Source organism: Drosophila melanogaster, chromosome 2L (assembly GCF_000001215.4).
Source record: "Drosophila melanogaster chromosome 2L".
NCBI classification, from domain to species: Eukaryota; Metazoa; Arthropoda; class Insecta; order Diptera; family Drosophilidae; genus Drosophila; species Drosophila melanogaster.
Window position 1 is genome coordinate 15,133,362 of NT_033779.5, and position 16,824 is coordinate 15,150,185.

A 16,824-nucleotide genomic window follows, 5' to 3' on the forward strand; every position below is an offset into this window, starting at 1 on the left:
TCCAAATACTCATAATGGTGGTTTAAACGGTGTTGCAGGCTAGAGTTACGAAAACGAATTTATTCCTTTGATGAATTCAACTTTTGCCAGAAAAGTACAAAAAAAGCAAAGTCGAAAATTGAAAATAAATTCGAAATGTGTACATAAATAAAGCGCATGCAATATTCATAGAGTCCTTAACAACTTTACGCTTTGGCAAAGGACTCAACTCACATATCATAAACATGTTTCACACGTTCTCTGGCCCAAATTCCCGCCTCCCCCGCTGTCTGCTAACCATTTACGTTGGCATTTTGGGGCGGCCACAAAACCCAGCCCGTCATCGTTCACTGTTTATCGATGATGTGCAAATTAAATTTTCCAGTGCAGAGGCGGCTTTGGAAATTGGAGGGCGTGGCTGTCCGTCCGGAAAGGACAGCCGACAGCAGCATTGATGGATACGATGCGCACGTGTCATAGACCGCAATCGAAAATATTTTTACACTTCAAAATTATGGAGACTGGCGGTGGACAAACAAACAAATAAATAAATAGAGCTAACGGAAAATTGTGGCTGCCACAGAAGGTTTGTGGCCAAAGGTGGGTCCTGGTTCGAGGACCATGAGTTGGCAAATTTACTGAAAGTTGTCTAAATTTATAAAGCTGCAAAATAGCAAGCTGTTGGAATGGTATATGTACCTTTGTGAAAACCCGGAGCCAAAGCCAAACGAAGCAAAGAACCACCTTACAAATATAAAACTAAAATGCAACTAATTTGTAATGCCACATAGGGGGGGGGGGGGTTTATGCCAGAAAGGGTTTTGTAAGTGTTTGTTAAATGCAACTAATGTTTTTCTTGTGGAGCTTTTGTTGTTCGTCTGTTGCTCACTTTGACATACACTGGTCAAATATGAGTTACTCACAGTTATACTGAACACTGGAATAAAAACATAATGAAGAGTTTAGAAAGAAAGCTACATTTTAATATCCTACCAAAAAATATTGCTTTTAAATATGAAATAATTCTATTTAATTTAAAAATAATTGTATTATGTATTTTCATTTATGAAATACTTACTTGTGACCTTGGCATTATTATACTGTTAATTACTTTCTTAGAAGATGCATGTTGTTTTCTTTAATCAATTCCTAATGAGATTCCCAATAACTAAGAACAACAATAACATAAATCCAGGTTTCTGCGAATGTTTCAACTGATAAGCCATGCTGTGTCGATTATAAATTACAGAGAGATTCTTATTCAATCCGCAGTCTTGAAATGAATACTTGTTCCTGCGGGCTCACATTTTCCAATCTTTAAGTTATATTAAATGGAACTTAAAATTGGCTACAGATACTCTGATAATACATTTCATCAGAGTAGCTCGTTTGTGAGAATACGATAGTGAGGATGTTGAGAAATGCTATGGAAGTTGCTATGGAAGTGGACAGGGGATTCAAGCATCGCCTCTTCGATCCAGACACTCTGGACTACGATAAAGCGATTCTTCGTCTGAACCAAAGAGTAGAGTACCGGGGTGAGTTATATCTTTCATTCCGAGATAAAAAACATTATATAAATGTTACCAAATGAAATGATCATTCACAGAAAACATTAGACTGATCTGCATTGTCACGTGTACTAGGTTGATGAATTACATTAACTCCTTGGATCCGCTGACTGGAACTGGCTGGGGAAGAACGGTAAAAACTCGAGAGTGGCTATCCTAGGACGGTGGACTTGAGAGGCCAAGATCCGTTAATATGTTATCTATTTGTCTCTAGACATATTTTGAACACCCATTTTTTTGCTGGAAATTTGGATAGCAGTTTTAATTCAATAGTTTTGCCATTTTTTTGCATTTTCGAGATATAGCCAGCTGAACCGTGAGAATCGGCTACCAGGACCGACCCAGCCAGATCACCAGCCATTATGCTGTTGACTTACCCAGTTTGCCTCAGTTCTTTCATGCGTAACTTTTGTTTGCCTAAGCCACGCTTAAGCATTTGGCCAGTGCGTGTGGCAAGGCAGTATTAGCATCCGTTGCCAGGCTTCTGGGTTTGCAGTGTGTGTCGGCTGCTGGCTGGATGGCTGGATGGCTGGTTTGTTGGTGCGTTTGTTTGTGGCTGGCTAAATCCTTTCATTTTCATAACTCGTCATAGAATGTAAACAAGATTAAGTTAGTTTTCTGTGCTGCTCAAGTGGCTTTGGTCGCCCCAAGTGCCAGGGAGTGCCCGGTGTTGTGTGTTGTGGGTAAGGGTCTAGTGTCGAGACATAGGGATATGCAATATGCCCGGCTTGGGTCCCGGGCAACTGCGGCTGTCGTCCTGCCCACAACAAGTCCACCAAGTGACTGTTGCAATTGCTTTCGGAGCTCGGAGCTCTCCAGCTGTTGTTGTCCTTGCCGTTGCTGTTGTTGCCATTCTTCTAAGCTTGGTAAAAGTTTTCGTATTAAAAAGTTGGACGTAGGGATTTCACAAAAGCTTCCGCCGCATTATATTGAGAGCTGATTTTGAGGATGCCCTTGCCCACTGCTGAACCGCTAGCCAACACTCATTCCCATTTCCCTCCAACCCACCAGCAAACTATCCAGCCAACCAAACTTGCAACGCCTTCGTCTTAGCCTTGGTTTTCTCGTTTGATTGCCCAAAGTGACATTGCAGTTGTTGTTTGTTTGTCGTTCGCATAGTTGGCAGCACTAATAGTAATTAAAGTTATAGCAAACATAAATTAATATGCAGATTGGCGGTTCGCAGGCGGTGCTCCTACACCAGCCATCAATAGTCAAATTAAGTTGCCAAGTGCTAGTTTTGACTTAACAAATTAGCTCATAGTAATTTAGTAATGAGAATTTAAGTGTATCAAAATGCTTTTAAATGCTGTATTTTGTTGGAGAATAAGGTGTTAAAAGGCATATTGTTTTCTCTTCTGCACTATGAACTATGGTTTCTTCAGTTTGTTTTATTTTACATCCTTTCCTTAAATTATATTTACTATGGCTATGAATCCTGTTCAAGACTATGACTATTATTTTCAATGGGCTCAAGTGGCAAAGACCATTATTTGACTATAAGAGCCAATTATATATGTACATATATTTAAAGGGTTATGACTGCAACTCAAAGACAGTAATTTTATCAAATGCAACCCGTATCCGCAAACAGAACTTATTCGGTTAACACCTTTGCCCCCTACTCATACGTACTTATTATGTAATCACCCGCATGCTCAAAGTCAGAATTGTAATTAAACTTATTAGAATTTCATTTTAAGCACATTCGTGCCCAAGTTGAAGTTAATCAATAAATTAAACATTCGGTGGAAAGGGAAATCTTGTGCAACGACTCTTGCATAATTGCGTAGGCGTAATGTTTGTTTAGTTCAATTCACAAAATACGTAGACCTGAATGTTTAAATAGGGATATTTAATGCAAATCCTGGCATAAGTGAACGGAGAACCAACTGTGCAAAACCTCGCACATAGACCGCACCAAATAATCAAGTTTTGTTTAGCCGCTCGATTGCGATTTACCGCAGGGACCAGAGCTCGGCTAACCCCATTCTCATTCCCCTTTCCATTCCCCTTCTCAGTATCAATCCCAATCCCCGTCGTGAAGACCCATTTCCAAGCTCATCATCTGCGTAAGTCGGTGCTGCCACGCCCACTTACAGCAATTTGTGCACATCGCCATACATATGTGAATTTCCTGTAATAGATCTTGCGGCAAACATAAACTGCATGTTAAATGCTTTTGCCTCCAGGACAACTAAGCCCCGAATGGAGGGGCTTGTGGTGGAGCATATATCCTCCTGATGAGCTCAATGGTTTAATGCATTTGAATATATGCATGTATGGGGTATGGGGGTGTGGGGGTGTGGATGGCTTGTTGTGTGGGCGGAGTGCGTGCGTCATGCTCAAATGATAAATTGCTTCAGCCATGAGGAATGAGAATGAGAATGAGGTGTGGATGCGGGAGCGGGAGCGGGTGCGGCAGCGGCAGCTCTGATAGCCAGGGATAACACACAGTGCACAGTTGATGCCACACAATTTACACATATTAAGTAATGCTCCCGGTAACTAGTCTATCAGTGCGTATATCAGCTGAAGTTGCCTCTGAAGTGGGCGGTGTGCCTGGTGCGCCATTGACGGAAGGCCATTGTGCTTGTGCACATGGACAAATTGCAACAAGATGGCTGAAATATCTTTGGCGAGGCAAAAGATATTCTAGCATACATCTCCGAAGTCCCAAAATTGGTCAGTGGCGTGCAGCAAATTAGTAAGCACATCGGATAGCTGGGAGGCATTTCAAGTGTTTTTGATTAAACATTGCAGCACATAATCGTATCTTGACGATTTCTGAGGCTATGGCAAACGAAATTGTTGTTTTAAGCCCTAAATATGGTGCAATTATTTGCACTTCATCTGGGAAATTTGCGAATCTGTGCCGATTAATAACCGGATAACTAAAACGTATTAAACATAATTTAATAACAATTTGATGATTTAGATGTGTGCATAAATTGCACAAATTATTGGTAGCTGACAATAATTAATTTTGAAATTATAATAAAATAGAATATAATAAAAAAAAATTTAAAATTAAACCCCAAATTAATATTATACTCTCATGTGTATACTGATCGATTGGTAAAAAATCAATTAAAAAGTCCACAAAAGAAGTGCAGTACTATTGTATGAACCCATCTTAACTTTATTTCAGTTTTTATTTTGCATATGCCTCGAGTGCACGTCCTGCACTCTTATTTGCTACCTATAAATTGCCGCATTCTTTTGTGGGGCAGCCGGAAATGTATTTTTGATTTAAAATGCGTAAAGCACTGGCCACGTTGCGTATACGCAATGTGTGTGTGTGTGTGCGTCCTACTTTGTCTGGTCCTTTAAAATTTCAATCCTGCTCACTTGCACATATCCCACAAGTGGGAGCTCAGCCGAGTGGGGTTTCTTCGTACTGTCGACGTTCCTGGGGCGATTCATGTCAAGTGGAAAATTAAGATTGATTACGGGAGATAAGCCGTTGAATTTACAACGAATTTAATTGATTGCATGTTCACCCGCCTGTGCTTGGCGATGTGAGTGTGTGTGTGTGTGTGTACGACACGTCAGCCATCAAGTGCGACCTGTCAATTGCTTAGATGCAATGTACTAGATGCAATGCTAGTGCAATTTAATTGCTGCGCCAGTGAAAATCAAACACCCAGCTTATTTTTCCCCCTTCAAAGCCAGTTGACATGGCGGCAATAGTTCCTCAACAAAAACTTCAGTTCGCAACACACAACCCACAAAGGAGGCGTTGCGGTAATAAGCCGAAGATGATGATAGTGTGCCAGCCAAGCATTGACAAGATGAAATTTCCCGAACTGAAACTCGAAACTGCCAACTTTCGCTGCGGCGGAAAATGAAGCAAAAACAGCACCAACGAAAGAAGTATCATTCTAAGGAGCATTTTCAGCAGCATCGGCAATGCGCAGATACAAAATTCGAATGCGGTTTTTGTACTCTGAAGACTACTAGAGGTACTTGCCGAGGTTCAAAAGGATTGCAAAAATACTCTTTTGGGTTTATATGAACAAAATTTATAGTAGTAATTCTTCATTAAAATTACACATTTCAGAGATATTGAAATTTAAAACCTTCATGTTTGTTGAATATCAGAAACAAATACTCATAATGATGAAATAAGTAGAATAAAGTGTCCAATTATTACGAAAACATTACCATCAAATCGGTGCCATTATACGTGTGTAATTTCATACAATTTGAACTTTATTATTTGGATAAAGGAAAAATAATAAAAAAATGAAAGTGAAATTGACTGCAAGGGTATAGACATATTTGGAATAATGGTGCAATGTTACGAGGTGCTCATCATTGGACTCCTTTGGTATTCCGTTCCTAATTAACTGATTTGCAACCTAATAGGGTATTGTTGTATTCCATATATTTGGCATATTGACGCTTCTTTGGAGCAGAGCTTGGGAAATCCCCCTCCGCTCTTCCAAACAGCTGGATGTCGTTGCTTTTGTGTGGTTTGCTGCTTGTTATGCCATTTTATACTTGGCGTGTTGGAGCAAATGTTTATGTTTGTTTACTTATGCATGCGTGCGAGTGTCAACCTCGCCCTCATCGTCATGCACTTGCGATATCAGCACATGTATCTTTGTATCTATGTATCTGCGTGTGTGCGCGCTTGTGGCTCATTTCAATAACAAAACCAGCTCAACTCACTTGTTACCACAACTGACGCACTAAACTGAAAATATTATGCAGAAGACAAAACAAGGCGGAAACTGAGAATTGCGACCACAATTGTTTGCTTCAGGACCCCCCTAAGATCCTAGCCGCATTTCCGCCCATTTTACTCATGTGCACAATGACAGCTAATCAGGGCTTTTATAGGCCGTCCATCGCCCATTGACAGGTTAATGCAAATATTGTGCGAGCGTCTCGAATCAATTGGTATTAAAATTCACACAGGACCGTTTAAAGTTTGGAATTTGTGTTTGACCAGGCCGTAAAGGTGGTGTTTGCCATCGTAGACGGGGAGAGAATTGGACTTTTAGTCTTATCTTGGCCAGCAAAAGTTTGCCCCATGGAAAGCACTTTGTACCTGCATTTGTCACAGAATTTATGACGTCCGTGTGCTCTCTACGGGGCGGCAGTAAAGGACGAAAGGACTTCTAGAAGTTGTTAGGCAGAAGGATGTTGAATGGTATACGGACGACAAACGATGGCGCTGCAAAATTTCGTTCGTTTGCTGCTCACTGGACTTTATCTAATAAAATCTAAAGTGTTTAATCCTTTGCACTCGGCTGCCGTCGTTAGATGTTCAGAATGGCCGCAATCTGAATTTTGGCTGCTACTTTCACAGCCACGTTTATAGCTATTTCTTTGCTCCATGTGCCGTTCGTTCTAATCGCCATAGCAGATGCATTCGAATGTCCTGGGGAATGTCCTGAATTGGGCATACTAGCTTGATAATCAGTTGAGCTATATATGTTTTGTTATATGGAAGAACACAGAGTTCAGTATGGTAATCAAGAATATAATTTATTTTAAACGAAAAAGTACGATAAAACTAGTTTTGAAAAAGGAGCTTAAGGCTAAGACTATTACAGTAAACTTATATTTTCATGGTTACCATATTGTTATGTTATGGTAGTCTTTTGCTGCATTTATAAGGGTACACAACAACATGCCTTCATCATCTGATAACGTACAAGGTATCTAAAAAAAGGCAAATGCACTTTCATTAAATATTTTTCACATCAATTTCATTACCTCAACATCATCCTAATTACACATTCATCTCCCCAAAAGTGGTCTCTTTATAAGCTTACCACAAAGTTGCACCCTCGAGTCTCGTTGTCAGTTTATCGTTCTTCATGAGAGTGGTTGCCGATCGAAAATCTCTTGGGTTCAAGCCCCCTTCAGCTTGGCTGGTGATAACCCCAGCAATTGCTTGGCTTACAACCATCTTGGCGAAGCTGTAATTCAAGTTCAGTCAGTGCCAGGTCCACAAGAGCATTTGCTTGTCTCCTTCTCCACCGGCGATTGCAAAATTTCTTCAGTTCTGACTACTTTGTGCCACCCTCTAAAAATTCATTTCGCCCATCTACAAAGAATTGCACAAAGAGAATACCAGTTTGCAGCTGCAGCTACAGTCGGCGTTTGAAAACGGTTTCTGAAGTCCTAACCCACTCGATCAAATTACTTATTGTAGCTGCGCCGCAGGATGCAAAAGTGCCATTAATACAAATAGAGTGAAACAGAAGCGGAGAGACGACGATAGTGAGTCTACGGGTATCGCCTTTGGCCAGGTGGAAAAGGTGGCTATCGCCTCGCCTGGTCGCCTGCCGCGCTTTGTATTTCACTGCCTCCAGCTCTCGAATGCCATAACTTTGGCGCCCAGCAATGCTGCAGATTTGGCCAAGTGGAAGACTAATCTTTGAGTCCATGCTCGCGGTGCCGGCGGAGGTGTGAGTGATGGCTGGGGCTGGGAAAAACTTTGAACAATGGGCTGGAAAAGTTGTTTTTTCTTCGTTTTACGGAAACTAGTTCTTGGCTGGCGAGGTTGTCAACTGTGAGTAAGAACAATGAAAGGCATTTCGCTAGCCAGCGGGTGTCCTGGTGTCCTTGAGTCCTTGTGCCGCCGCCCCATTTTTATACCTAAGTCTCAGCAGCGAGGCGTGAAAACAGCAGGCCAGAAATAGAATTACGTGAGGAGAGTCCTTTTCCCTTCCTTCCCACCTTTTTCGGTGCGTTGATAGATTTTCTGGCTTTTCTGAACGATTTGCATTTCAGCGTTTAAAGGACACCCTTGACCAGACAAATAGACGCGCGTATTACCATAGCGAAGGTCAAATAGGGGCGTGTGAACTTTGGCCCGAGCTCAGCCGAACTGGCCATCTGTCCTTGGATGGTTGTCGAGATGAGTTCAGTCGGCGGCCCATAAAGTGTCTGAAGAGGGTAGATTAGCTAAATGGCTGGGTGCGATACTAGCCTTTAGGGGACTAGTATGCTGAGGCAGCCAAATTAAAGCAACTGAATACGCGTACTAAGGGATGCAATTTCTTTAAAAGGGTTTTACAAAACTGGCAGATAAGTAAGTATATTAAATACCAAATTGGCTCATAGACTTAAGCATTTTATTACGGAGAAAACTTATTTCATTTACCCAGGTTGTATAAAATACATTGCTTTAACGAGTGTTACTTATTTAAAAACACTTTTATGAAAAACTTGTTGGACTTTAAATGAATATCTACATACATCATACGTATTTCTTCCCTTTTGAAGATTTCAAATGAAATTTAACAAAATTATTTATTGCTTTTTTCCGTTGAAACATATTTTTAGGTCAATCACAATAAGAGCGCTCATATGTAGGCAACATATTATATTCTTTTTCTCATTTCACTCGCCTGCGGTACTAATCTTATAGCCGTCGAAATCGTAATCTCAATTCGCCATCCCATCGCCATATCCTGATTGCCCCATCTGCACATGTCACCCAGCAGGCTCAACGGAGGCTCCAGTGCTCCGTGCCTCGTGCCCCCGTGCCCCCGTGCCTCATGCCCTTTGGACCCTGACCTCAGCCCCAATCCGCAGCTCAGTCCTGCCGAGACCCCCGCAACGATGTCTCCAATCCAATAAATTTACAATATGCTGGCATTTAAGTTTGTTTTGTACTCTAACCGCAGGAGAGACACACGGGTGCCATTGATTTCGGATGATTTTTGCATTGCCTTTTGACGGGAAATGAAGTGGAAAGTTGTGTGAGGTAGTTAATTAAATTATGTTAGAGATAATTAGATTAGAAACCAAACAAAAAAAATATATTTTTCATGCTTCATTTATGTTCACGTGTGTGTGACTTTATAAAAATAATAACCAACAAAACTAAAAACATAACTTTCTGAAATTTGAATTTAAGGAATATTTTAGTTATCATAGATGACAAGAAATAGATCAAATACAAACAAATATATAGATAAAGATGTACAAAATTTGTTTTCTCTTCAAGTTATTTACGAATATGAAACTAAGAAATTTAATTCCCTGTTCATTAACTATGCTTGACTATTAGTAAGGGTATATTTGAGTTCGTTGAGGTCATTAATATTTTTCGATTTTCATGTTGTTACTTTTGCTCTACCGCTGCTGTCGATATTTTACAGCCCGTGGCGCACAAATTTATGTTTGCGCCTTTGCGCCAAGTCAATGAATTGCAACAAATTTCGCTTGACTCCCCTTAACTACCATTGAATCCCCTCGCTCATCATGGCGCCCCTGATCCACCTTGCAGCTTGTTAGGCGGCATTTATTTATTTATTTATCGCGCGTTGCCTTGACAGTGTAATAAAGACACAAATGTGGGGTTTGCTGGGGAGGTCAGGTGTCGCCTGTTTGTTCTTCTCCGCTCTTAACCACCCCCCGCTGTATGTGGTTAAAATTTTTAACTCCATGGGCGAGGAGGGAACCATGAGCGCTTGCTCATTCGGATTTATGTTGTGTTACGGATTTTTGTGGCCTATAAATCGTAATTACTTTAACGCGGCTAAATGAGTTTTGGCCAGAAGGCATTAGGCTTCGTTCTTGCCATTATTGTAGCTGCTTTGCTTTTGTTGTAATGGCCGTAATTAAAATTGGTTGCCTTCATAATGTGATTGGCTTGGCTGCACTGCAATGAGAGCCCACAGTTGTATTTTAATAAAATGCCATTTATCAAGAAGAAAAACCGTCGAACGTCTTGCGATTTATAGCCTTGCCAGCTGTCAGTTGGTAAGTGGGTGAGGTTGGTCGGCCAATGGGAAACTGGGTGTGTTGGCCAGGTCAACAATGCAGGTGAGTGAGCTGGAAAACCTTTTGCTCCACTGCTCTTTGCCAAACTACCATCCGCACTGCACTCACTCCCCTTTGATCCACTTGCCACTAAACAAATTCACACGACACGAAACATTGCACACAGCCAGGGGCCCAAAAGGGGGGTTAAGGGTGGATATACATACATATATATGCATATATATGATTCGATGCCCGGGTTGGGGAAACACTTCAAACCACTCAACTCGTCATAGACTAAATACTTGTGAAGCCATTCGGCGGTGGGTTTCAGCCGAATGGCGTTCGAGGGGCGTGCGGGGAGTGAGCTCGGCCAGGAGGTGGCGCCCATGGCAAATAACATTTTGCAAAATCGGCCGCAATTGCCAAACTAGCCAAATTAGAGAATATGCAAATGCAAGCAACATTCACACGATGTGACTGGATGATGGCTGTTTGCCGGCCGGAATGAGAGGCGGGTACACTTTGGGCTGGAAGGACCAGTGATGTCCAACAGCAAGAAGTCGTACCCAGGGTGACTTTAACTGCGACGACGTCACAGCCTAATTTCATATACAAGTATTTCCACAAAATGAGTTTAAGAGTTTGTAAGTGACTCAAGGAAGATTGAGAAGGCAACTTATCCAATTAAAGCAAGCAATGTCATTTTGGAATTTGATTAAAAGCGTAGATTTAATCTATGCAACTAGATCCTTAATCATATCTATGTATTTATTATTACGATAAAATTTCTGATATTTAAATAATAATAGATATTTTTAAGTTCATATGCAAACTGCATATATGCATACCCTACGAAAATCCTATTTTTTTATAATCCTTACACTTTTCTATGAGTATAAAGTATTTATTTCTGATTGAGCTCATCTCTATCCGGCAGATTGCGTATTGTTGCTGTCGTAATCATAGTCACAGTCGTCCGAGTGCACACCATCGTCGCCATAATCATCATCACCAGCCATCGTAATCGACAGACGGCATCTCATCGACCTTTCCCCTTGGCCGACAAACTGGACAAATAGTTGCCAGCTCAGTGGAGTAGCACCATGCAGATGGACTGGACTGGCAGACAGAAAGGATGGCGAGATGGCCGGGATGCCGACTCGAATTGAATGGAAGGATTGGGGGGCTGGTTCAGTCCGGTCCGGTACAGGAACCGTCATTAAAATGCGCACAAGGAGCAAAAGGCTTATAACTGGCTGCTGTGGTCTGTTTGTCATCTTAGTCGAGAGACTGCAAACCGAGTGAACTTTCTCTGACCAACATCCGATTGGGTTGACGCCTTTCTGCTATTGATGTGTCGGCCAACCGAGACTAACTGAAACAGCAAACATATTGACTAATCATTAAATTGAAGCGACATCGTCACCAAATTGTGCAATTAAAACTGAATTGAGTTGGCCGATTTTAGGCAAGTATAATTTTACCGAAATGGATGCCAGACCACATCACCAAATTGTTGCACATCTAAAAAGATATTATATTAATAGGTGTCAAATCGATTTTAGAGCCACTTGAACTTAATAAAATGTATCTAAACGAAAGGATTACTCTTGTTTCAAAAAAGAAAGAAAGTGAATATATTGTTCTGTGGCATAAAAACCCAAACCAAAATATTGGATTTCTTTAAATTGCAGCATACACCTATGCTAATTTGATTGTCAACCATGCAGCTTTTTCCAAATGGTTTTCGACACTGTAACTAAAATCGCTTTAATTGCTAGTTGCTACATTTCTTCACCAGTTTTGGATCCGCACTCGGTGCTTTCCTTTTTCCGTCTTTAACCAGCTTGCGGCGCTACGGCTTAAACAAAAGACTGGGGGACAGTTGTAGGGCTGCATATGTATGTGCGTTTGGGGATGGGTGTTCAGGGCAAATCGGTTTACCACCCCACATAAATCCCTGGCCCGTGGCCCTGGCCTTTGGGGTTCCGCTTTCTCCATCCCATGGATGGAGAGTGGTGTGGGGGAGAAGGGGTTTGGAGGGAACAGAACCACCAACAGACAGGCGATTGCATTTGGGTATTGGGGATTAACGTTGCTGAAAATGTTAAAACGAAATCCGTTCGCATGCTGCCGCTATGCTCGTTGAGAGCCATGTTCAAACTGTCGCTGCTTACAAAACCAAAAACAGATGGCAAAAGGAGGCATAAGGCTGTTGGCTGGTGAACGGGCACCGAAGCCCCGTGGAACATACAGAGTGTAAAAAATGACAAAAAGGCATTTGTAGCCATAAAAACACTGCAATTTGTATTTGAAATTGCCGCAAAATCCCAACAGCAGCAGCCTCAACGGCGGTGGCAAATCGCAGGAAAAGTCCTGGCCCAGGATTCAGACCAATCCCAATCCCAATAGCTATCGCAGGCCCAGTCGGCACATCAGTTCACTTGAGTTCCAGGCAGTTGAATATGTATGGCATTGTCGTTGTCGTTGTTTCTTTGCCCGCGGAGCAACTGCAGCATCAGCCACATCAGCAAATCCACTGGGCGCTGTTTTTCGACGAGACGGTTACTCCAATTGGGGAATGGTAGCACGCGTTTGGGAGCTGCAATGCATGCGTGCGCGGATTTCAGAGGTGAGAAAGCAGGAGGTCCCCAATTAACCCCAGGGTGCTATCATCGATTTTATAAGGCCCATTCATCATATCATATCGATAGAGAGAAAAGGAAGAAATAAATATTATTTGATGCTGAAACTTCACGTTAATGTAAAGGCTTTTAAGCGAAATATATTTTATTCATTTTTTTTTCATTACAGCTTATTAACGTATTTTTGTGAGAAAATGAAAATCAACAACGTTTCGAGTTAGAACACATTATAGTTACATAGGAATATGTAAGCCCTCTCAACCGCTCAAGGGTTAATCGCACAATATCTGATTGTTGCCATCAAAATTTGAGTTGGGTTTGACGCTTCGGTGGCCCAGCTGCTGATGTTTTTGGGGCTGCATCTCGTTGCTCCAGCAACTGTAGCTGCTGTTCGAGAATAAAAACCGCAAACAATAAGCTGATCCATTGCAGCGGGCGAGGATTGGAGAGGAGTGGAGTGGAACGAGGAATAGGGGGAAGGGGGAAGGGGGATTGGGATGGTGACGGAAGCCTGACACGCATGTTGAGCATTAGAAAGAGCACATCGTAGGACGGGGGCAGACCGCAATCAATATTTTATCAAAGCGAAAGACGCTGTGAAAGCTCAAGCTGCACAGACGCTTTTCCTCAAAAAATTTCAACATGCCACACTGAAAAATAGTATTTTGCTGCAGATATGATTTGGGCTCACCATATTCCATTTAACAATCTTTAAGGTAATAGAAATAAATGTTTCAACCTTCTATTGAATTGGTTTTAATTATACAGGGATGTTATTGCAGCATTCCATTTTTGGAAAAAATCTTTCAATACAAGAAAATCGTGTGTAAGGTGTGTCTACATTGACCACTGGGTATTTCCAAGTCGCTCACTAGATTTGAGTATCTATACATGTTTCTTCTCTCTAAGAGCTGATAGTGGTATGTTTTGCGGAAAGTCGGGTGCTATTTACTATTCATGCTAAGCCTTGGCGTGTGCAAAAGAAAAAGTGAAAACAATGGAAAGCAGAGGAATCAAAAGAAAAACCATAGAACTGGAGCTCAAACTGGCAGCATGAATAATACAAAAATCAAAGCGCGTCCCTGAAAACCGAGCCCAAAGTCATAAACGTATTCAGACTTGAGGAGATCGGGGGGTCCGAAATTCTCGTAAAAATAGAACCCGAGGTCCATGGATGGAGTCCAAGGCAGATAGACAGACAGACAGACAACGATTCTGTCGTTGGGCAAACTCTCATTAAGCTGCTTGAGCAGATTCGTTAATAAATGATGGCGAAACGCAGTCTGGCAATGTCATCAATCATATTGCAATCAATTAATTTGCCCTGCGGCAGGACACGAGCCAGGACATCGACTGGGGAGCCCAACCAACATTCGAATTTCCCATGCACGTCCAAGTCAATTGCATTGATTCGTTTCTAATTCGGGTTCGTGTTTTCTGCTACACAAGCTTCAGAGCAAACCAGTTCAGCAAAATGTCCCCAATAGAACCCAAAGAAAAAAAAGAGGAAGGGAAAAAATAAAAGAAAAGAGGAAAACTGAGAGCGGGAAAACCCGGCATCAGGCGACTAAAGTCTGGAGTCTGGACACTCTCGCCTGTCATTTGCAGCACATAACAAAGCGTCAATAAACAACTTTGACAAAAAAGGCGAGTTTCGGAGTTCGAGATGCAGATACTGGCACACAGAGAACACAGCTCTATGTGCAATATATTGCCCAATTCAGTAGCATCATTCCCGTTTCCATGGATACCTATGTATGTTCGTGAACGGGGTGTGTAGTTGATTAAGTCCTTGGACCGAAAGGTGTTGTACTCCCTGCTAGCAACTGCTTATTCAGAACTAGACTCCGTCCTCCGGAGGCAATTCACATCTGGCTGCAGAGTGATTCTGATTTTCCGCCCTGACAGATCGAGACTGGAAAAGCCACCAGCAGAGGACCATTTACTGGGCTCCGATTTGGTCTACATCATGGCAACTTTTAATTGGCAATGTGAAAGCTGTTCGAGAATATTTGATTAGTCCGCATTTCGAAAATAGATTATTCAGTATTTGCGAAGGGCTATTCATTTTCTAAAAGGCTGCTCAGGTGAGTGTAGAGCCTGTAGGAGAAAAACATGTATTGTTGGCAAGACAGCTCATTAAAAAAATATGGAAAAGTTTGCTATAAAAATAAAATCCAATTAAAATATATTTTCAAACGTTCTGAATAAATTTACCTGATATTTAATTGTGTGGGATGACGGAATCGGCTTATTAAATTTAATGCCTAAACTAAAAATAAATTTTCAAAATGACCTCTACAAACATAGTAAAATGGCCAGCGCCTAGTAAACTCACCAAATAAGCAGGAAGCATGGTAACTGGATAGGGAGTAGGGTAAACTTTTTCCCCACGATACCTAAACTTTCTCATTTCGCAAATCAGATTTGAAAACTGTGACTGCCTGATAATCCGCTCCAGCATCCGCACTTGATTTCAACCACAACCATTGCATTACCCCGCTCACCTCCTCGAATTTGTGGTGACTGGAACCACTGACCAATTCGCCGGCTTGTTGACCTGTCCGCTTTTGTTTAGCCCCCAAAAACCAGGGCCACTCCACTCGGACCCTCGCCGAGAACCGCAAAAGTTTTTAAGCCCAGTTTTGGCTGTAAAAATTATAACTGCCCGACTGACTGCTGAACTGCCACAACGTCCTCATCGCTGGCTAAGCCCCAGCACACACACACACACACACTCACTTACTCGCAAACACATGAGTACTTGGAGGCCGAAAATTCAGAGAGGAACCCTTCTCGTACCCAAAAAAAAGTAGGCTAATGCCACTTTCGAGTAGTTCGGCCGCAGAGTCTAGCTTGTGAAGTGTGTTGGCTGCAAGTGCACTTGTTACCAATTAAGCTAATCCGTCAGATAATTAGTAACATAACACACACACACACTCGAGCAAACACACACAGAGTACGGGAAGAAGGACCCTCCTCTTGGTCCTGGCAGTCCTGCCGCCTCTCTTGCTCCTCCTGCACTCACTTCCTCTGCAGCCTCGGCACATGCAATTTATAGCCGCACGTGGTTGTTGCATGTATCACGTGACACTTGATTTCCGGCGCAGTTGGTTTGCCCTCCGCCTCTCGCCTTTCCCCGACCACGCCCTTTTCGCCAGCTTCTCCTGCTCCCGTTTGCTTTGCTTTTCTTTGTGACTTTTCTAATTTGGACGTTGGCACAACATGCAATGCAATGCCATCGTCAACGTCGTCGCGAAAATTTGTGGCTGCCACCTTATTAAAAGCGCCCAGCAGCTGAGGCTCAGTCTCCGCCAGACAGCACACAGGGCCGAAAACACTGCTAGAAAATATGTGGCAGTCGTGCCTGTTATCCCAGTAAACGCATTACCAAAATGTTTCAATCCGAAATCTAAAAAGTCGTACTTCTCTATTTAAAATCTTAATATGCATGAAAATTCCAGGATTTAGATAAAATATGCGGTACTTATTATAAATACAAATTGTACATAAACCTAGAAAAACTCTGATCTGTAAGTTTTCTTGACAAAAAACATTTTGTTAACTATTAACTAGTATTTTCTTTAATAAACCCATTTAAGACCGCATGCCAAGGTGCAAGTATAGGGTCTGCGAAGCTTGATAATTTGTGGACAAATCCAGAGGTTGGAAATGGAAATCGCTGCAAACGAATGTTGGTAGATTTCAGACTGCATTTTGGCCCTTTCTCTATGTGTGCACGATTTCCGGCCCTCTTGTTACCCAGTGCTACCAATATTACCCATCCCGTCAGCCTCTATGTGTTCCAGGGCCACTTTTCGTCTTCGTCAACCGCCAGTGCCACTGCTGTTGCAGCAGTTGCAAATTGGCTGGCAAATGTCGTTGGCTGCTTT